General features: G+C 40.3%; 1 long non-coding RNA gene across 1 annotated transcript in view; it reads right to left on the reverse strand.

The window, feature by feature from the left end:
• Nucleotides 1-23,727, reverse strand: part of LOC121816291 (uncharacterized) — a 167,971-nt gene that overhangs the window by 129,348 nt on the left and 14,896 nt on the right. The window contains exon 2 of the long non-coding RNA XR_006055804.2: nucleotides 1,534-17,609. This is a non-coding gene — a long non-coding RNA (uncharacterized LOC121816291). The remainder of the gene's footprint in view (nucleotides 1-1,533; nucleotides 17,610-23,727) is intronic.

The following is a 23,727-nucleotide window of genomic DNA, read 5'->3' on the forward strand; positions in this document are numbered from 1 at the left end:
ACTTCAGTATTCTTGCCTTGAAAACCCCATCAACAGTATGAAAAGGCAAAAGATAGGACACTGAAAGATGAACTCCCCAGGTTGGTAGGTGCCCAAAATGCTACTGGAGATCACTGGAGAAATAACTCCAGAAAGAATGAAGAGATGGAGCCAAAGCAAAAACAACACCCAGTTGTGGATATAACTGGTGATGGCAGCAAGGTCCAATGCTGTAAAGAGCAATATTGCATAGGAACCTGGAATGTCAGGTCCATGAATCAAGGCAAATTGGAAGTGGTCAAACAGGAGATGGCAAGAGTGAACATCAATGTTTTAGGAATCAGCGAACTAAAATGGACTGGAATAGGTGAATTTAACTCAGATGACTATTATATCTACTACTGTCGGCAGGAATCCCTCAGAAGAAGTGGAGTAGGCCTCACAGTCAACAGAAGAGTCCGAAAGGAGTCCTTGGATGTAATCTCAAAAACGACAGAATGACCTCTGTTCGTTTCCACGGCAAACCATTCAACATCACGGTAATTCAAGTCTATGCCTCAACCAGTAATGCTGAAGAAGCTGAAGCTGAATGGTTCTATGAAGACCTACAAGACCTTTTAGAACTTAAACCCCCAAAAGATGTCCTTTTCATGATAGGGGACTGGAATGTAAAAGTAGGAAGTCAAGAAACACCTGGAGTAACAGGCAAATTTGGCCTTAGAATACGGAATATAGCAGGGCAGAGGCTAATAGAGCTATGCCAAGAGAATGCACTGGTTATAGCAAACATCCTCTTCCAACAACACAAGAGAAGACTCTACATATGAATATCACCAGATGGTCAATACTGAAATCAGAGTGATTATATTCTTTGCAGCCAAAGATGGAGAGGTTCTATACGGTCAGCAAAAACAAGACCAGGAGCTGACTGTGGCTCAAATCATGAACTCTCCTTATTGTCAAATTCAGACCTAAATTGAAGAAAGTAAGGAAAACTGCTAGACCATTCATGTAGGACCTAAATCAAATCCCTTATGATTATACAGTGGAAGTAAGAAATAGATTTAACAGACTGGATTTGATAGAGTGCCTGATGAACTATGGACAGAGGTTCATGACACTGTACAGGAGACAGGGATCAAGACAATCCCCAAGAAAAAGAAATGCAAAGTAGCAAAATGGCTGTCTGAGGAGGCCTTGCAAATAGCTGTGAAAAGAAGAGAAGCGAAAAGCAAAGGAGAAAAGGAAAGATATACCTATTTGAATGTAGAGTTCCAAAGAATAGAAAGGAGAGAAAAAAAAAAAGCCTTTCTCAGTGATGAGTGCAAAGAAATAGAAGAAAATAACAGAATGGGAAAGATTATAGAGATCTCTTCAAGAAAATTAGAGATACCAAGGGAACATTTCATGCAAAGATGGGCACAATAACAGACAGAAATGGTATGGACCTAACAGAAGCAGAAGATATTAATGAGAGGTGGAAAGAGTACACAGAAGAACTATTTTAAAAAAGATCTTCATGACCCAAATAACCGTGATGGTGTGATCACTCACCTAGAGCCAGACATCCTGGAATGTGAAGTCAGGTGGGCCTTAGGAAGCATCACTACACACGAAGCTAGTGGAGGTGATGGAATTCCAGTTGAGCTGTTTCAAATCCTAAAAGATGATACTACACTTTTATGTAGTATACATAAAAGTGCTACACTCAATATGCCAGCAAATTTGGAAAACTCAGCAGTGGCCACAGGACTGGAAAAGGTGTTTTCATTCCAATCCCTAAGAAAGGCAATATCAAAGAATGCTCATACTACCACACAATTGCACTCATCTCACATGCTAGTAAAGTGATGCTCAAAATTCTTCAAGCCAGGCTTCAACAATACGTGAACCATGAACTTCCAGATATTCAAGCTGGATTTAGAAAAGGCAGAGGAACCAGAGATCAAAATGCCAACATCTGTTGGATCACTGAAAAAGCAAGAGAGTTCCAGAAAAACATCTATTTCTGCTTTATTGACTATGCCAAAGCCTTTGACTGTGTGGATCACCATAAACTGTGGAAAATTCTGAAAGAGATGGGAATACCAGATGACCTGACCTGCCTGTTGAGAAATCTGTATACAGGTCAAGAAGCAACAGTTAGAACTGGACATGGAACAACAGACTGGTTCTAAATTGGGAAAGGAGTATATCAAGGGCATATATTGTCAACCTGCTTATTTAACTTATATGTAGACTACATCATGAGAAAAGCTGGGCTGGATGAAGCACAGCTGGAATCAAGATTGCCAGAAGAAATATCAATAACCTCAGACATGCAGATAACACCACCCTTACGGCAGAAAGCGAAGAAGAACTAAAAAGCCTCTTGATGAAAGTGAAAGAGAACAGTGAAAAAAGTTCGCTTGAAGCCCAACATTCAGAAAACTAAGATCATGGCATCTGGTCTCATCACTTCATGGCAAATAGATGGGGGAACAGTGGAAACAGCGGCAGACTTTATTTTGGGGGGACTCCAAAATCACTCCCCAGAGAAGAAAACAAAAAAGGAAACTTTGAGGATAATTTGTCAATGTTTCGGAAAGTTAAGGGCTTCCCAGGTGGCTCAGTGGTAAAGAATCTGCCCACCAGTGCAGGAGCCAAAGTACACGTGCATTCGATCCCTGGGTCGAGAAGGTGCCCTGGAGGAGGAAATGGCAACCCACTGCTGTATTCTTGCCTGGAAAATTCCATGGACACAGAAGCCTGGCTGGCTACAGCCCATGAGGTCGCAAAGAGTTGGACACGACTGAGCATACAGTGGCAAAGGAAAGTTAAAGATGCTATTATCTTATGACCCAGCAACTTCATTCTTTAGAATGAAGACATCATTACCCTGGAGAAATCATTATTCCCATGCTTCAGGAGATTTATACAAGAATGCTTATGACACTGCCAATACAAAACAAAAACAGCAACAAAAAAAGCCACCAATTTCTAATATCAGTAGACTTAGTAAGTAAGTTGTGTTATTCAATTGAACAGCTAAATGTACTGATCTAGATGACTCTTAAAAACACAATATTAAGCCCCCAAGAGCAAGTCACAGAAAAACACATGCAGTCTGAGCCCTTGATATAAAGTTAAAAACATGCTATATGAAAACAACATATAAGCATACACGGTAAAAGAGATGACAGAAGAATGATACAACACATCATTCAGACTAGTTACCTCTGAGGGAAATGGGAGGTATGCGATTAGCATGGGGAATGGGGCCCTTCAATTCCAATGGAAATGTCCCATCTATCAAACTGTGTCAATGGTACTAGGGTTTTGTTGCATTATTACTCTTTATATCCTCATATGCTTTATACCATATTTATTGTATCTACTCAATTTTTGATTAAAAAAACAGCAATCAATGCTAAAGTTATCACTAGTAGTAGAGAATTACAATGTATAACTTTTAAGTGACCACAGAAAGCAAAACAGAAGTTTGATCATGTAGCACAGAGATGGAAGAAGAAAATAAAGAAATCCCCCTCAAAACTTGGAAATCCTGAAGTCAAAATAGAAGGTTGTACAAATGAAATTAGCCAAAGCAATTATAAAAACGTGTGTTCATTAAATTGTTTATTATATGGCAATGATTCTCAGACTCTCTTCAAAATAAAATTTAACTACATGGAGAAGCACATTCCAGGAAAATACAAACAGAACATAAAAAGAATAACAATATTATAGCTATTACAATATATATAATACAGAATAGCAAGTACTATCCAAAATTAAGCTTTTGAGACAGGAAGTTTTAATTTGGGCAAAGGGATTCATTTAATTTTCTAAAATTATAAAAACTTCATTGAAAGATTAGAGTCAGCAATCAGCCAATTAATAATCTCACAGTGTACAGCTGCTCCTTATTGTCCACAGAGTCCATATTTGTGAATTTGCCTCCTTGAAAAAATGTATTTATAAACCCCAGATCTATACTTGGGGCACTTTTGCAGTCATTCACAAATATGTACAGAGTGGCATAAAAACTGGGTCTCCCAATGTGCAATTCTCTGCTGAAGTCATCCGGTTCTGCTCTGCTTCCCTGTTTCAGCTCTCAGACTATAAGCCAGTGTCCTTTTTATGGTCTATATACTGCTATGTTTTTCACATTTCCATGCTTTTGTTGGTGATTTCACTGTTTAAAATGGCTCTAGGCAAAAAGCTCAACTGCCAGTAAGCCTCTAAGCACAAGCAGGCTGAATGCACCTTATAGACGAAATAGGTGGTGTTAGATGCACTTCTCTTGCCTGGAAAGTCCCATGGATGGAGGAGCCTGGTAGGCTGCGGTCCATGGGGTCGCTAAGAGTTGGACACGACTAAGCAACTTCATTTTCACTTTTCACTTTCATGCACTGGAGAAGGAAATGGCGACCCACTCCAGCGTTCTTGCCTGGAGCATCCTACGGGTGGGGGAGCCTGGTGGGCTGCTGTCTATGGGGTCGCAAGAGTCAGACACGACTGAAGCGACTTAGCAGCAGCAGCAGCAGATGCACTTCATTCAGGCATAAGTTATGATGTTGTTGGCCATGAGTTCAATGTTAATGAACCGAAATGCATATTAAATAAGATGTCTTTAAACAGAAACATATATAAAATATTATATATTGATCAGTGGACAAAAATGTGATCAGAGGCTTGCAGGAAACTGACTTAAAATTTCCCCTGGGAGCAATGACGTATTTGTTAATTCAGTCTTCCAGGGACTTTTAAAATGCAAGTAATACAAATGACAAGAATCAAACAAACAAAACAAAAAATGATAATCACCTAGCACGAAGATTTAACAGAAAGCTGAGAAGTCAACAAGTCACATAGATTAGGTCTATTTAAAACATAGAGAATCCAACAATAAAGTAAAATAAACTTATTTTGGTATCTAGTTTTCCTCTCTGCCCAGACTCCTAAATGACAGCTGTAAAGATGAACTTTCCAACACTCCAGATCCCTAGACCTTATCCCTTCACCACCAATGTATTCTCGAATCCAACTAAGTCACCACCTCACGTCACATCCTAGATAATACCATCGCCGAAAACGGCACTGTCGCTAAAATCTTCAGTTCAAACACCCAACTCTGTCCACCACCTTTGCTCTACCTACTTCGCTAAGTCACAAACCCTGAGAGACAAAGTTCTTCAGTTCTTCGGAGATTGCTGAAATACAGGCCCGTAATTTTCTGACGGCGTATTTCTTCCTCCTTTATCTGTCTAATCCCAAGAGCACGACCTTTCACTGTAATAATTCCCTTGCAAGTGCCCCCAGCTCCCTGTTTCTCTTCCATACTCTCTCCAGGGAAAGCTTTCCCCACAAACCTTTATCCTCTACTACTCTGCCTGAGTATAAGTTCCTCTGGAGACCTTTCCTGATCACACCAATGAAAACGGAGTGCAGCCTGCTATCTCCACCTCAACTCTTTTCCTTGTTTTTTTTATAGAACTCACGGCATCTTCAGTTTAGTTCAGTTCAGTCGCTCACTCGTGTCCAACTCTTTGTGACCCCATGAATTGCAGCACGCCAGGCCTCCCTGTCCATCACCATCTCCCGGAGTTCACTCAGACTCACGTCCATCGAGTCCGTGATGCCATCCAGCCATCTCATCCTCGGTCGTCCCCTTCTCCTCCTGCCCCCAATCCCTCCCAGCATCAGAGTCTTTTCCAATGAGTCAATTCTTCACATGAGGTGGCCAAAGTACTAGAGTTTCAGCTTTAGCATCATTCCTTCCAAAGAAATCCCAGGGTTGATCTCCTTCAGAATGGACTGGTTGGATCTCCTCACAGTCTAAGGGACTCTCAAGAGTCTTCTCCAACACCACAGTTCAAAAGCATCAATTCTTTGGCACTCAGCCTTCTTCACAGTCCAACTCTCACATCCATACGGGACCACAGGAAAAACCATAGCCTTGACTAGATGGACCTTAGTCAGCATAGTAACGTCTCTGCTTTTGAATATACTATCTAGGTTGGTCATAACTTTTCTTCCAAGGAGTAAGCGTCTTTTAATTTCATGGCTGCAGTCACCATCCGTGGTGATTTTGGAGCCCTAAAAAATAAAGTCTGACACTGTTTCCACTGTTTCCCCATCTATTTGCCATGAAGTGATGGGACCGGATTCCATGATCTTTGTTTTCTGAATGTTGAGCTTTAAGCCAACTTTTTGGCTCTCCTCTTTCACTTTCATCAAGAGGCTTTTTAGCTCCTCTTCACTTTCTGCCATAAGGGTGGTGTCATCTGCCAATCTGAGGTTATTGATATTTCTCCCGGCAATCTTGATTTCAGCTTGTGTATACAGTCAACAAAAACAAGACCAGGAGCTGACTGTGGCTCAGATCATGAACTCCTTATTACCAAATTCAGACTTAAATTGAAGAAAGTAGGGAAAACTGCTAGACCATTCAGGTATGACCTTAAACAAATCCCTTATGATTATACATTGGAAGTGAGAAATAGATTTAAGGGCCTAGATCTGATAGAGTGCCTGATGAACTATGGAATGAGGTTCATGACATTGTACGGGAGACAGGGATAAAGACCATCCCCATGGAAAAGAAATGCAAAAAAGCAAAATGGCTGTCTGGGGAGGCCTTACAAACAGCTGTGAAAAGAAGAGAAGTGAAAAGCAAAGGAGAAAAGGAAAGATATAAGCATCTGAATGCAGAGTTCCAGAGAATAGCAAGAAGAGATAAGAAAGCCTTCTTCAGCGATCACTGCAAAGAAAGAGAGGACAAGAACAGAATGGGAACGACTAGAGATCTCTTCAAGAAAATTAGAGATACCAAGGGAACATTTCATGCAAAGATGGGCTTGATAAAGGACAGAAATGGTCTGGACCTAACAGAAGCAGAAGATATTAAGAAGAGGTGGCAAGAATACATGGAAGAACTGTACAAAAAAGATCTTCACGACCCAGATAATCATGATGATGCGATCACTAATCTAGAGCCAGACATCCTGGAATGTGAAGTCAAGTGGGCCTTAGAAAGCATCACTATGAACAAAGCTAATGAAGGTGATGGAATTCCAGTGGAGCTGTTTCAAATCCTGAAAGATGATGCTGTGAAAGTGCTGCACTCAATATGCCAGCAAATTTGGAAAACTCAGCAGTGGCCACAGGACTGGAGAAGGTCAGTTTTCATTCCAACCCCAAAGAAAGGAAATGCAAAAGAATGCTCAAACTACCGCACAGTTGCACTCATCTCACATGCTAGGAAAGTAATACTCAAAATTCTCCAAGCCAGGCTTCAGTAATACGTGAACCCTGAATTCCCTGATGTTCAAGCTGGTTTTAGAAAAGGCAGAGGAACCACAGATCAAATTTCCAATATCCACTGTATCATGGAAAAAGCAAGAGAGTTCCAGAAAAACATCTATTTCTGCTTTATTGACTACACCAAAGCCTTTGACTGTGTGGATCACAATAAACTGTGGAAAATTCTGAAAGAGATGGAAATACCAGACCACGTAACCTGCCTCTTGAGAAATCTGTATGCAGGTCAGGAGGGAACAGTTAGAACTGGACATGGAACAACATACTGGTTCCAAATAGGAAAAGGTGTACGTCAAGGCTATATATGGTCATCCTACTTATTTAACTTATATGCAGAGTACATCATGAGAAATGCTGGACTGGAAGAAACATACACATAACCTTAATCAATTTGGTAATAGGATAAATTATATCCCCACATTCTTTCACCATAATGTAATAAAGCCAAATATCTAATATTTGACTCTAAGCCATTGGAATCAAAATTGATTCTAACCCACTGAAAATCTGAAAATTCTATTTCAATAACTCTTGGGAAAAAAGGAGAAAATGGAAGGTTATAATTAAATTATAAAAATTTTACAGATTGGACAATAGTATATATTAAAATCAACTTCATGCATCCAAAGTTATCTTTAGAAAAATGTACAGTAATAAATGCTTTTCATGATTAAGCAGGAAAAAAATAAATAAAATATGTATTCATGGATAGCTAACTGAGAAAAAAATTCACTGTAATGAACAAACATAAATGAGAGTTAAACTGACCAAATAGAAAACAATATATTGGAGATAAAAAGAAAAAAAAAGAATATTATTTGAATATATCAATAAAATAGATAAACTTTTGTCATGTGCACTCAAGAAAAATGAGATAAAGCATAAACAAGTAGAGATAAAATCAGGAACAAATGCACAGAGATAAAAAGAAATTTGAGTCTTCTTTTAGCTAAACCTTCCTTTTTGCTTCTGTAGATCTCTGCCTGAACCAAGCATGGCTGGGGAGAGAGAGCTGCTTAACAGTGTACACAATGGCTTCTGCATAAAGGCACTGGGGTCAACTTCAAAAGGACCTCCTCAATGTTCCCCTAAATGGTGTAAGTTTCTCTGTCCTTAGTGACAAGGATTTCATACTCTCCCTTCGGGCCTCCTCAACTCTCCGCCAGCCTCCTTCCAGAAAGAGCCCGACTAACTTCTAAGAAAAAAATTGCAGCCACATTCAGTTCAGTTCAGTTCAGTTCAGTTCAGTCGCTCAGTCATGTCCAGCTCTTTGTGATCCTATGAATCGCAGCACGCCAGGCCTCCCTGTCCATCACCAACTCCCGGAGTTCACTCAGACTCATGTCCATCGAGTTGGTGATGCCATCCAGCCATCTCATCCTCTGTCGTCCTCTTCTTCTCCTGCCCCCAATCCCTCCCAGCATCAGAGTCTTTTCCAATGAGTCAACTCTTCGCATGAGATGGCCAAAGTACTGGAGTTTCAGCTTTAGCATCATTCCTTCCAAAGAAATCCCAGGGCTGATCTTCAGAATGAACTGGTTGGATCTCCTTGTAGTCCAAGGGACTCTCAAGAGTCTTCCCTAACACCACAGTTCAAAAGCATCAATTCTTCGGCGCTCAGCTTTCTTCATAGTCCAACTCTCATATCCATACATGACCACAGGAAAAACCATAGCCTTGACTAGACGGACCTTTGTTGGCAGCCACATTAACATAACAAAATATAATGATAATAATAAAGAGAAATGATCAAAATTGACTCCAACTGCATAAGGTCTTTGTCTGTGTCATTCATGCATGTATCTCAAGCACCTAAGACAGTGCTTGGCTCAAAACCACTGCTCTAACCCATTTGAGGAGAGAGTAGACGCTATGCGCGTCTCCACTAAATCATTCTCTCTCCACCCTCTTCTGAATCAATGAAACAGGGGTCCCTCTCCCCAACCAAGATCAAGCCTTTCCACCCATGCCTGAACTCCTGCCCATCCCTTCTTAGGGGTCTTACAGTATGAATTATCCTTTTCTTCTTATTCATACTCTAAACCACACTCTTCCCAATAGCTTTTAGACATGCTCAAGAGTCTGTGCCACTTAAACCATAACTCTCCTTCAACCAATATCTCCCCTCCAACTTTCATCTCTCTTCCTCCAGTGTGCTTCCTAGAATTTTTAAAGAACAGTTTCTATTTGCCACCATATGCTAGGGACAATCTCCATCTATCAGCTTCTATAAGAGAAAAAAGTAAGCACTACATTTTTTCTTAACAGCTTATATTTTATATTATATGAATAACATATTAATTGTAGAGAAATTTAGGATACACACAAGGACGTATTTTTTGAATAGAAAATAAAACCACCTAAAAATACAAAACCCAGAGAGAGCCACTCCCACTTAACATCTTGCTGCAAGCTCTTCCAGGCTCTTTCCATGCAGTCCCTGATGTGCATGACATTGACATGCAAAACTTCCAGCTGCCAAGGTTTAGTTTTTAGTTGTTTAGTCCCCCAACACCATGAATCTAAATTCAGTTTTCTTGTTCTACTGACCTTGAGTAATTGCAGAAAGTGCAAACTTTGCTTCTAGCTCTTGAGCCCACCAACCACTTCACAAATGACACATGCATCATGGTCAGTGACCAGTGATATTATTTCCTTCAAAGTCTGTCAGGGATGGATCACTGTGCATTTGCTATTCCATTCACACAGACAGCAAAGTCTGTAGCTGTGTTCCCTCTTTGTCTTCCAGGGATAAAATGGTTACATTTTTTTCAAAAATGAATAATAGAGGAAATTGGCCAACAAAGTGAAAGTTAAGCAAAAAAAAATAATAATTTTTTTCCCCTGGGATCTTAGTTCCCTGACTTGTGCCCCTGAAAGGATTAAACTTGTGCCCCCTGCACTGGGAACTCGGAGTCTTACCCCACTGGACCACCAGGAATAATGTTAGAAGTGAAGTAAGAATAGAATATAAATGGACTATGGAAGAAATGGGCTTCCCAGGGGGTGCAGTAGTAAAGAGTTCACCTGCCAAAGCAGGAGACGCAACAGACGTCAACACCAGGTCGGAAAGATTCCCTGGAGAAGGAAATGGCAACCTGCTCCAGTATTCTTCCCTGGAAAATTCCATGGACAGGAAAGTCTGGTGGGCTACAGTCCACGGGATTGCAGAAGAGTTGGACATGACTGAGCGACTGAGCACACACACGGAAGAAATAGCTGCCCAGTGGAATGTTGACACTGCTACCGTTGAAGAGGAGCTCAATGAAGGGACATTTATAGACACAAATGAGAAACGTAGTTCTAAGAAGAAGCTGTCCCAAAGTGATGCCGGTAAGGAAACTCTCAGACATATGTCATGATTCATGGTACAAAGAGTAAAATGTTGGAAGATGACTCAGACTTTCAAAGGAGAATGACAATTCACAACACAGCAAAGATGGCTGTTCCACATCGTAAGTTATATGACAGAGAAGCAGACAGGCATTATTCAAACCGCACTTGATAACTGTTTAAAGAAATAAAACACTTCAATCCTTAATGCTTCTAAGGTGGCTCGGATGGCAGAGAATCTGCCCACGATGCAGGAGACCTGGGTTCAATCCCTGGGCATAGAACTGGCAGAAGAAATAGCCACCCACTCTAGTGTTCACGCCCGGAGGATTCCACGGACAAAGGAACCTGGCAGGCTACAGTCCCTGGGATCACACGGAGTCAGACGTGGCTGAGTGACTGACACACACCCAGACAGATATAAATTTTAGATATTTTTTTTTCATTTCTTTATACAATTAAAACAGGTGGCAAGGAGCAGTTTTCACAGTGCATTCTATAGGCCACACTACCGTGCAAAGCAAAGGCTGCTTGTTCTCTCTCATTCTCTCTCTTCTCTTCTCTATGTCAGATCAGCACATGCCTCTGTAATAAAAATGGCATCATAATAGAAATGTTGTGAATCCTACTTTTTGCTTCACATATACTACTTCCATGTGAACAAATTTAGATCAACAGTGAATGCAAAATATACCACTGACTGTGTCAACATTTATACAATGTTTTTCTTATTAAGACGACATTTGAATTACTGCTTCTGCTTTATGATTATGAACAGTGCTATAATGTGCTTCCTAAAAGTAGAATTACTAAATCAAAGGATAAGTGTGCGTATTTTTTCATTAGATAGCACAACACTGAACTGAGTTTCTGAAAGTTATGCCAATTTACACTTCTTCCTGAAGTGAAAGAAACCCAAGACTCAGATCAAAAGGAATCCACATCAAAAGTTACTATTAGTAATTTTTCTAATATTTGCTATCCCAAGCAGTAAAATACTACTTTTCATTTTTTTTCAAATTGTGGGACTGAACTATATTCGTATTTGAGCAAAATAAGAGACCTTGAAAATTTTCTATTTTATATTAGGAAGTATAAATGTTTAGGTCACATAGTTTAGAGATTGCTGTTGCTAAAGCTGAGGCTCCAATACTTTGGCCACTTGATGCGAAGAGCCAACTCACTGGAAAAGACTGATGCTGAAAAAAATTGAAGGCAAGAGGAGAAGTGGGCAGCAGAGGATGAGATGGTTAGCATAACTGACTCAATGGACATGAAGTTGAGCAAACTCTGGGAGGTAGTGGAGGACAGAGGAGCCTGGCGTGCTGCAGTCCATGGGGCTGTAAAGAGTCAGACATGACTCAGCAACTGAACAATAGCAAACACTCAAAGAAGCCTTTTTGTAATTCTCCAAGACTTTAAGTGTTATATAGCAACCAGTGATACTGTCTCCATGGACAAGAAACAGAGGTTACACAGGAGCAGAATGCAAGTTTCAAATTCTATTTGTTGTTCTTTTCACTTTCCTATTGACTACAGATGTTTAGACAATTACGTACACTAAAGATACTTCTAACATTGGAGCCCCAAGAAAAGAGAGCAGATTAACAGATACTGGTTAAGGGACTGGTTTTATATCAGGACTGTAAACATAACACTGAGAATGCAAAGGGCTGAGAAAAAAAGTAGATGTAAGCTAAAACTAAGCAATAAATCAAATTCAATATCAAAAAGTTAATTATAAACCTCAATATAATAACTTCAAAATTAAGCAATAACTTCAGAGTTTATTCTGTTGTGAAAACATGTCCTTACAGTTTATGAGGTTTGGCTAGCAGAGTAGTAGTTTTTTTTTAATAACTGACAAAATTTTAATATTAGAAGTGTTCAAATTTCCATTTTTTATTGAGTTCTCAGAAGGTCTGATAACATGAGGCCTCTTATTACCACACAGCAACTATAGACAGGGGCTGGAAACAGAGCTGTTTCCTTTACAAAGGGCAAGGTCCACATTTCTAGCTCACTTTATCTTTTCATTTATATTCCCTGCCTACCTTTTGCTCAAGAGAGTAAATCAATCTTGAATTTCCTTACAAATCTACATTACTAGGGGAAAGAATGAAAACTTATTATGGACTCTGAAGAGCGTGTCAATTATACTTGAAAGGAATAGCAGATAAATTTATCACTGTTTTACAAATTATATTTCAGGGAAATGATTTTTTCTTTAATATTGTTCCATTAAGTTCTTTATGACTAGCTGCCCAAACCCAGGACCTAATGCCTAAACAGTGTGAGTTAACACACCATGTAGGGAACACACAGGTTTCCACCGAATTTTCCACGGTCCAGGTGGAAGCACTTATCACCCTGGATGCCAGTGTGATCTGCATTGTAGCTGAGAAACCTAGTCTTTTCATGTATTATTCCCACCAATCCTAGTCCACTTTTCCCTAAGAAAAGTGCATAATCTGTCTGAAGTCATCCTCAATATTTTGTATCTATCTGTGTGGAGTTACTTCTATCTAGTTCAGTGTCTTCTGAGAAGGGTTAGGCTCTTCTACTTTTTTTTAACTTTTTTAAATTATGAGAGCATGATAGCATATTTACAGGAGAGGAAAATACACAGCAAGGTTACATATAGTTCCACTATATAATACAATCATTCTTTTAAATTAAGGTTTTTAGTTGGAGTTTCGACATCAAACTCTCAAAAAGTAATAGAATGAATATACAGAGAAGCAGAAAGATATAGTTGACCTAAAAAGCACTGTTAGCCATTTCAACATAATCAAGAATTATATAGTTTTAACACAACAGTAGGCTACAAATTCTACTCAAGTTCCCATAGACTGTAAATTAGAATAAACAGGAACACATTCAGGGACAAAACACAAGGTACAAACATTTCATGATTTAAAGGTACTGAAATCACACAGAGTCTGCTCTCTTATTACTGTGGAATTATGTTAGAAACCAATATCAAAAGATATTTGAAAATAACTCACGTATTTTTGAGTCAGTGAGACATTTACCAAGAGAGATCTTTGACTTAGCCATGGAAAGTCTCCAATAAATTAGACTGTAAAAAACACAAGGGGTGATTACAAAGAAAGCATTTAAATGAGAAATTAGTATCAAATGGACAATTCAGGAATGACCTAAGTCAAATCCCTTATGATTAAAAAGTGGAAGTGACAAATAGATTTCAGGGATTAGATCTGATAGACAGACTGCTTGAAGATCTATGGATGGACGTTTGTACCACTGTACAGGAGGCAGTGATGCAAAACCATCCCCAAGAAAAACAAATGCAAAAAGGCAAAACGGTTGTTTGAGGAGGCCTCATGAACAGCTGACAGACTGTGGTCCACTGGAGAAGGGAACGGCAAGCCACTTCAGTATTCTTGCCTTGAGATCCCCGTGAACAGTATGAAAAGGCAAAATGATAGGACACCAAAAGAGGAACTCACCAGGTCAGTAGGTGCCCAAGATGCTACTGGAGATCAGTGGAGAAATAACTCCAGAAAGAATGAAGGGATGGAGCCAAAGCAAAAACAATACCCAGTTGTGGATGTGACTGGTGATAGAAGCAAGATCCAATGCTGTAAAGAGGAATATTGCATAGGAACCTGGAATGTCAGGTCCATCAATCAAGGCAAATTGGAAGTGGTCAAACAAGAGATGGCAAGGGTGAACGTCGACATTCCAGGAATCAGCGAACTAAAATGGACTGGAATGGGTGAATTTAACTCAGATGACCATTATATCTACTACTGCGGGCAGGAATCCCTCAGAAGAAATGGAGTAGCCATCATGGTCAACAAGAGAGTCCGAAATGCAGTACTTGGATGCAATCTCAAAAACGACAGAATCATCTCTGTTCATCTCCAAGGCAAACCAATCAGTATCACAGTTATCCAAGTCTATGCCCCAGCCAGTAACGCTGAAGAAACTGAAGTTGAATGGTTTTATGAAGACCTACAAGACCTTTTAGAACTAACACCCAAAAAAGATGTCCTTTTCATTATAGGGGAGTTAAATGCAAAAGTAGGAAGTCAAGAAACACCTCGAGTAACAGGCAAATTTGGCCTTGGAATGCGGAATGAAGCAGGGCAAAGACTAATAGAGTTTTGCCAAGAAAATGCACTGGTCATAGCAAACACCCTCTTCCAACAACACAAGAGAAGACTCTACACATGGACATCACCAGATGGTCAACACTGAAATCAGATTGATTATATTCTTTGTAGCCAAAGATGGAGAAGCTCTACACAGTCAACAAAAACAAGACCAGGAGCTGACTGTGGCTCAGATCATGAACTCCTTATTACCAAATTCAGACTCAAATTGAAGAAAGTAGGGAAAACCGCTAGACCATTCAGGTATGACCTTAAACAAATCCCTTATGATTATACAGTGGAAGTGAGAAATAGATTTAAGGGTCTAGATCTGATAGATAGAGTGCCTGATGAACTATGGAATGAGGTTCATGACATTGTACAGGAGACAGGGATCAAGACCATCCCCATGGAAAAGAAATGCAAAAAAGCAAAATGGCTTTCTGGGGAGGCCTTACAAATAGCTGTGAAAAGAAGAGAGGTGAAAAGCAAAGGAGGAAAGGAAAGATATAAGCATCTGAATGCAGAGTTCCAAAGAATAGCAAGATGAGATAAGAAAGCCTTTTTCAGCCATCAGTGCAAAGAAATAGAGGAAAAGAACAGAATGGGAAAGACTAGAGATCTCTTCAAGAAAATTAGAGATACCAAGGGAACATTTCATGCAAAGATGGGCTCAATAAAGGATAGAAATGGTCTGGACCTAACAGAAGCAGAAGATATTAAGAAGAGGTGGCAAGAATACACGGAAGAACTGTACAAAAAAGATCTTCACGACCCAGATAATCATGATGATGTGATCACTAATCTGGAGCCAGACATCTTGGAACGTGAAGTCAAGTGGGCCTTAGAAAGCATCACTATGAACAAAGCTAGTGGAGGTGATGGAATTCCAGTGGAGCTGTTTCAAATCCTGAAAGATGATGCTGTGAAAGTGTTGCACTCAATATGCCAGCAAATCTGGAAAACTCAGCAGTGGCCACAGGACTGGAAAAGGTCAGTTTTCATGCCAATCCCAAAGAAAGGCAATGCCAAAGAATGCTAAAACTACTGTACAATTGCACTCATCTCACATGCTAGTAAAGTCATGCTCAAAATTCTCCAAGCCAGGCTTCAGCAATACATGAACCATGAACTCCCTGATGATCAAGCTGGTTTTAGAAAAGGCAGAGGAACCAGAGATCAAATGGCCAACATCCACTGGATCATGGAAAAAGCAAGGGAGTTCCAGAAAAACATCTATTTCTGCTTTATTGACTACACCAAAGCCTCTGACTGTGTGGATCACCATAAACTGTGGAAAATTCTGAAAGAGATGGAAATACCAGACCACGCAACCTGCCTCTTGAGAAATCTGTATGCAGGTCAGGAAGCAACAGTTAGAACTGGACGTGGAACAACAGACTGGTTCCAAATAAGAAAAGGTGTACGTCAAGGCTGTATATTGTCACCCTGCTTATTTAACTTATATGCAGAGTACATCATGAGAAACGCTGGACTGGAGGAAACACAAGCTGGAATCAAGATTGCCAGGAGAAATATCAATAACCTCAGATTGGCAGATAACACCACCCTTATGGCAGAAAGTGAAGAGGAGCTAAAAAGCCTCTTGATGAAAGTGAAAGAGGAGAGTGAAAAAGTTGGCTTAAAGCTCACCATTCAGAAAACGAAGATCATGGCATCCGGTCCCATCAATTCATGGGAAATGGATGGGAAAACAGTAGAGACAGTGTCAGACTTTTATTTTGGGGGCTCCAAAATCACTGCAGATGGTGACTGCAGCCATGAAATTAAAAGACGCTTACTCCTTGGAAGAAAAATTATGAGCAACCTAGAGAGTATATTCAAAAGCAGAGACGTTACTTTGCCAACTAAGGTCCGTCTAGTCAAGGCTATGGTTTTTCCTGTGGTCATGTATGGATGTGAGAGTTGGACTGTGAAGAAGGCTGAGTGCCAAAGAATTGATGCTTTTGAACTGTGGTGTTGGAGAAGACTCTTGAGAGTCCCTTGGACTGCAAGGAGCTCCAACCAGTCCATTCTGAAGGAGATCAACCCTGGGATTTCTTTGGAAGGAATGATGCTAAAGCTGAAGCTCCACTACTTTGGCCACCTCATGCGAAGAGTTGACTCATTGGAAAAGACTCTGATGCTGGGTGGGATTGGGGGCAGGAGGAGAAGGGGATGACCGAGGATGAGATGGCTGGATGGCATCACGGACTCGATGGACGTGAGTCTGAGTGAACTCCGAGAGATGGTGATGGACAGGGAGGCCTCGTGTGCTGCAATTCATGGGGTCGCAAAGAGTCGGACACGACTGAACTAAACTATGAACAGCTGAGAAAAACAAGAGAAGTGAAAGGCAAAGGAGAAAAAGAAAGATATATCCATCTGAATGCAGAGTTCCAGAGAATAGCAAGAAGAGATAAGAAAGCCTTCCTAAGTGATCAGTGCGAAGAAATAGAGGGAAACAATATAATGGGAAAGACTAGAGATCTCTTCAAGAAAATCAGAGATACCACGAGAACATTCATGCAAAGATGGGCACAATTAAGGACAGAAATGGTGTGGACTTAACAGAAGCAGAAGATATTGAGGAGAGGTGGCAAGAATACACAGAGCTGTACAAAAAGATCTTTATGACCCAGATAATCATGATGGTGTGATCACTCACCTAGAGTCAGACATTCTGGAGTATGAAGTCAAGTGGTCCTTAGGTAGCATCACTACAAAGCTGGTACAGGTGATGGAATTCCAGTTGAACTCTTTCAAGTCCCCAAAGATGATGCTATGAAAGTGCTGCACTCAGTATGCCAGCAAATTTGGAAAACTCAGCAGTGGCCACAAAACTGGAAAAGGTCAGTTTTCATTCCAGTCCTAAAGAAAGGCAATGCCAAAAGAATGTTCAAACTACTGCACAATTGCAGTCATCTCACATACTAGTAAAGTAGTGCTCAAAATTCTCCAAGCTAGGCTTCAACAGTCCATGAACCAACAAATTCCAGATGTTCAAGCTTGATTTAGAAAAGGCAGAGGAACCAGAGATCATATTGCCAACATCTGTTTGATCATCAAAAAAGCAAGAGAATTCCAGAAAAACATTTACTTCTGTTTCATTGGCTATGCTAAAGAAGGGGACAACAGAGGATGAGATGGTTGGATGGCATCACTGACTTGATGAGCATGAGACTGAGCAAGCTCTCAGTGTTGGTGATGGACAAGGAAGCCTGGCATGCTGTGGTTCATGGGGTCGCAAAGAGTCGGACACAACTGAGTGACTGAACTGAAGTAAGAGAGATTAATATTAAAGGTACTTCAAGCAAAATCCCATGTATTTAGAAATTAAATGTTCATTTTTAAATGTTGGGTACATCTAAGAAGCCATAACACGGAAAACTAGGACTTACTTGTAATAGAACAAAAATGTAAAGAGAGTTTACCAGGATTTGTTGCATACAGCTAAAGCTGTGCTGTGCTTAGTCACTCAGTCATGTCCGACTCTCTGTGACCCCCATGGACTGTAGCCCATCAGGCTCTTCTGTCCATGGGAATTCTCCAGGCAAGAATACTGAAGTGTGTTGCCATGCCCTCCTCCAGGGGATCTTCCCAATCCAGGGATCAAACCCAGGTCTCCCGCATTGCCGGTGGACTCTTTACTGACTGAGCCAGCAGGGAAGCCCAAGAATACTGGAGTGGGCAGCCTAGCCCTTTCAATGCAATTAAATACAATATGGGGTCTTGAATAACATAGGGAAACAAACAGTGGTCACTAGAATAAAATTTTGTGAAACAGGAACAAAACCTATATTTTAGTTAATAATATTGTATCAGTTGTTAACTTCCTGTTTGTTTTTTTCCTTACAACATAGTATTTCTATTATTTTCAGAAGTGGATTAGATGTTTCAAGTCTTAGTCAAAATTTTTTTAATCACTAAGATAATGAACTTTGTAGACTTTTAGCAGTAATATTAGATGCCAAAATACATGAAACTATATCCTGATTTTGAGTGAATATAAATTAGAAATCAAGTATTCTATTCACACTAAGCAAACAAGTAGAATCAAAAGGTTATAAGTTTTTAACTAGCAAAAATTCATAAAATCTGAAATATATATATTATATTATACATACATATGTATATGTATCTATGTATACTGTTGTTTAGCTGGCAGGTCATATCCAGCTCTTTGTGATCCCATGTACTGTAGCCTGCCAGGCTCCTCTGTCCATGGGATTTCCCAGGAAAGAATACAGGAGTGGGATGCCATTTCCTTCTCCAGGGGATCTTCCCAACCCAGGGATTGAACCCTCGTCTCCTAGATGAATGGATTCAGGTGGATTCTTTATTGCTAAATCACCAGGGAAGCCCCATACATATGTATACAAAAGCTTTTCTACTATGCTTGATAAAAGCTTAAGAAATTACAACAACAAAAAGAAATGGACAAACTGGAAAACATAAACCTAAATGAAATGGGAACACTGAGTATGAAATAGATAAAGGATAAAGTGAAACAAACTAGATAAAAATAAAAGATCATCATATAGTCCAGTTGTTTTTAAACATGGCTGCTCATTAGAAACACAACTGGACCTTGTATAAGAATAGCAATACCTGGGCATTTGTATTTTTCAAAAAGTTCCGAGATAAATCCGGTATGCATCTAGATTTTAAAAAGTGAGTACAGGTTTTTCTGTTCAATGCTAGTTTTAGTGACATAGAATTCTATTATTTTCTGTTGACCAATCATGATACAATGGTATTAAGCAAATAATAGTTACATAATCACAAATTAAAAGATATTTATAAGTTTTCACAACAATAGACAAAAAAACAGAAGATAATTACAATTGCAAGCCACACTGGAAACATGATTAACCTAAAAATATGAAATAATCACACATAATTTGGGGAGTTAAGTAGAGTGATGTGCTAAGTGGAAGTACATACATGCACATTTTCTTATCTACCCAGCCAGTCCATGTCAGGAGAGCTTTTGATTCCTCCATCAGATTTGAAGGAGAGCCATGATGGGTAGAGTATGTTTGCTTGTAGGTTCTTCCCTTTCATCACTTAGAATATGTCATGCTATTCCCTTTTGGCTTGTAGAGTTTCCATTGAGAAATCAGCTGATAGCCTGATGAGAGTTTCCTTGAACATTATTTGTCATTTTTCCCTTGTTGTTTTTAATATTTTACCTTTGGCTTTAATTTTTATAATTTTTGATTACTATATGTCTTGGTGTGTTTCACCTTGGGTTTATACTGCCTGGAACTCTCTGCACTTCCTGGACTTGGCTGACTATTTCATTCCCATGTTATGGAACTTTTCAGCTATTACTTCTTCAAATATTTTCCTGGGTCCTTTCTCTCTCTCTTCTCCTTCTGGGACCCCCATAATGCAAATGTTGGTGTGTTTAGTGTTGTCCCAGAAGTCTTCTTAGGCCACCTTCTTTTATTTTTGTTTTTTCATTCTTTTTTTCCATATTCCGTTATGTGGCAGTGATACTCTACCATTCTCACCTCCAGTACCCGTCCTTCTGCCTCCGTTATTCTGCTATTGGTTCCTTCTAGTGGATTGTTCATCTCTGATTGTTTGTTCTTTAATTCTTCTAGGTCTTTAGTACACATTTCTTGCATCTCCTCTATTTTTCCCTCCATTCTTTTCTCAAGATCCTGGATCATCTTCACTATCATTATTCTAAATTCTTTTTCCAGAAGGTTGCCTATCTCCACTTTATTGTTTTTCTGGGATTTTACCTTGGCCCTTCATCTGGACAAAACCCTTTGCTTTGTCTTCCTGGTTAACTTTCTGTGATGCAGTTCTGGTTCTAGCTGGTGTGTGATTGTGGGTCTTCTTGCTTTTTCTGTCTGCTTTCTGGTGGAGGAGGCTAAGAGGCTTGTGTAAGCTTCCTGATGGGAGGGGTTGGTAGTTGGGAAAACTGAGTCTTGCTCTGTGGGGCAAGGCCACCATCAGCATAGCTTTCATCCAATCATCGTCTAAGTGTGGGGTTGCACTCCTTGTTAGTTGTTCAGCCTGAGGCAACATGGCCCTGAGGTCTATGGGCTTTATGGTAGGGTTAATGGCAACCTCCAAGAGGACTTACACTCAGGGGCCCCTTCCAGGGCCCCTCCCCCCCAGTCCTTCCAGGACTGCTGCTGCCAGTGCCTCTGTCCCCACAGTGAGCCAGGACAGATCCACACCTCCACCAGGGACCCTCCAACACTAGCAGGTAGGTTTGGTTCAGTCTCCTGTAGGGTCCCTGTGCCTTTCTCTGGGGTCTTGGCACTCACAGGAATTTGCTTGTGCTCTCTAAGAGGAAAGTCTCTGTTTCCCCTCATTCTGCGGAAGTTCTGTAATCAAATCCCACGGGTCTTCACAGTCAGATTACCTGTGGATTCCCAGTCTGTTTGCTAGATCCCCAGGTTGGGCAGTTCTATGAAGACCTCTAAGAACTTCTAGAACTAACACCAAAAGATGTCCTTTTCATCACAGGAGACTGGAAATGCAAAAGTAGGAAGTCAAGAGATATCTGGAACAACAGGCAATTGGCCTTAGAGTACAGAATGAAGCAGGGCAAAGTGGAAAAGAGTTTTGCCAAGAGAACACATCAGTCATAGCAAACACACTTTTCCAACAACACCACAGACATGGACACACGGACATCACCAGACGGTCAACACCGAAATCAGAGTGATTATATTCTTTGCAGCCAAAGATGGAGAAGCTCTGTACAGTCAGCAAAAACAAGACTGGGAGCTGACTGTGGCTCAGATCATGATTTCCTTATTGCCAAATTCAGCCTTAAATTGAAGAAAGTAGGGAAAACCACTAGACCATTCAGGTATGACCTAAATCAAACCCCTTACGATTACACAGTGGAAGTGACAAGTAGATTCAAGGGATTAGATCTGATAGACAGAGTGCCTGAAAAACTATGGATGGAGGTTCATAACACAGTACAGGAGGCAGAGATCAAGAACATACTTAAGAAAAAGAAATGCAAAAAGGCAAAATGGTTGCCTGAGGAAGCCTTACAAATAGCTGAGAAAAGAAGAGAAGTGAAAGGCAAAGGAGAAAGGAAAAGATGTATGTATCCGAATGCAGAGTTCCAAAGAATAGCAAGGAGAGATAAGAAAGCCTTCTTAAGTGAACAAGGCAAAGAAACAGAGGAAAGCAATAGAATGGGAAGCACTAGAGATCTTTTCAAGAAAATTAGAGATGCCAAGGGAACACCTCATGCAAAGATGGGCATAATAAGGGACAGAAATGGTATGGACCTAACAGAAGATATTTAGAAGGGGTGGCAAGAATACACAGAAGAACTATACAAAGAAGATCTTAATGACCCCAGATAATCACGATGGTGTGATTACTCACCTAGAGCCAAACATCCTGGAATGCGAAGTCAAGTGGGCCTTAGGAAGCCTCTCTATGAACAAAGTTAGTCAAGTGATGGAATTCCAGCTAAGCTATTTCAAATCGTAAAAGATGATGGTGTGAAAGTGCTCCACTCAATATGCCAGTAAATTTGGAAAACTCAGCAGCAGCCACAGGACTGGAAAAGGTCAGTTTTCATTCCAGTCCCAAAGAAGGGCAATGCCAAACTGTTCAAACTATGGCACAATTGCACTCATTTCACATGCTAGCAAGGTAATGCTCAAAATCCTTCACGCTTGGCTTCAACAGTCCATGAGTCGAGAAATTCCAGATGTTCAAGCTAGATTTAGAAAAGGAAGAGGAATCAGAGATCAAATTGCCAACATTCCTTGCATCATCAAAAAAGCAAGAAAATTCTTGAAAAATATCTACTTCTGCTTTATTAACTATCCTAAAGCCTTTGACTGTATGGATCACAACATCGCTGTGGAAAATTATTCCAGAGATGGGAATACCAGACCATCTTCCCTGTCTGCAGAGAAACCAGTATGTTGGTCAGGAAGCACCAGTTAGAGCTGGACATGGAATAACAGACCAGTTCCAAATCGGGAAAGGAGTACGGCAAGGCTGTATATTGTCACCCTGCTTATTTAACTTATATGCAGAGTACATCATGGGAAACTCTGGGCTGGATAAAACTCAAGCTGGAACCAAGGTTGCCAGGAGAAATATCAATAACCTCAGATATGCAGATGACACCACCCTTATGGCATAAAGTGAAGAGGAATGAAAGAGTCGCTTGATGAAAATGAAAGAGGAGAGTGAAAAAGCTGGCTTAGAACTCAACATTCAGAAAACGAAGATCATGGCATCTAGTCCCATCACTTCATGGCAAATAGATGGGGAAACGATGAAACACTGACAGACTTTATTTTCTTGGGCTCCAAAATCACTGCAGATGGTGACTGCCACCGTGAAATTAAAAGACGCTTGCTCCTTGGAAGAAAAGCTATGACAAACCTAGGCACTATAGTAAAAAGCAGAGAAATTATTTTACTGACAAAGGTCCATCTAGTCAAAGCCATGGTTTTTCCAGTATTCATGCACAGATGTGAGTTGGACCACAAAGAAAGCTGAGTGCTGAAGAATTGATGCTGTCCAACTGTCATGCTGGAGAAGACTGAGAGTCCTTTGGACAGTAAGGAGATCAAACCAGTCAATCCTAAAGGAAAACAACTATGGTTATTCATTGAAAGGACTGATGCTGAAGCTGCAGCTGCAGCTACAATAATCTGGCCACATGATGTGAAGAGCCAACTCATTAGAAAAGACCCTGATGCTGGGAAAGAGTGCATACAGGAGGAGAAGGGGGCTACAGAGGATGAAATGGTTAGATGGCATCACTGATTCAATGCACATGAGTTTGAGCAAACTACAGGAGATGATGCAAGACAGGGGAGCCTGGCATGCTGCAGTCCATGGGGGTCATAAAGAGTCAGTGGGACATGACAGAGGAACCGAACAATAACAATGGTGCTTACTGTGTCTCCAGTGAAAAGTGAGACAGTAAACTAGGGTGACGTTCAAGGAGATCTGGGAAAATTACACCAGC

This window comes from Ovis aries, chromosome 13, assembly GCF_016772045.2.
Source record: "Ovis aries strain OAR_USU_Benz2616 breed Rambouillet chromosome 13, ARS-UI_Ramb_v3.0, whole genome shotgun sequence".
Taxonomy (NCBI): Eukaryota; Metazoa; Chordata; class Mammalia; order Artiodactyla; family Bovidae; genus Ovis; species Ovis aries.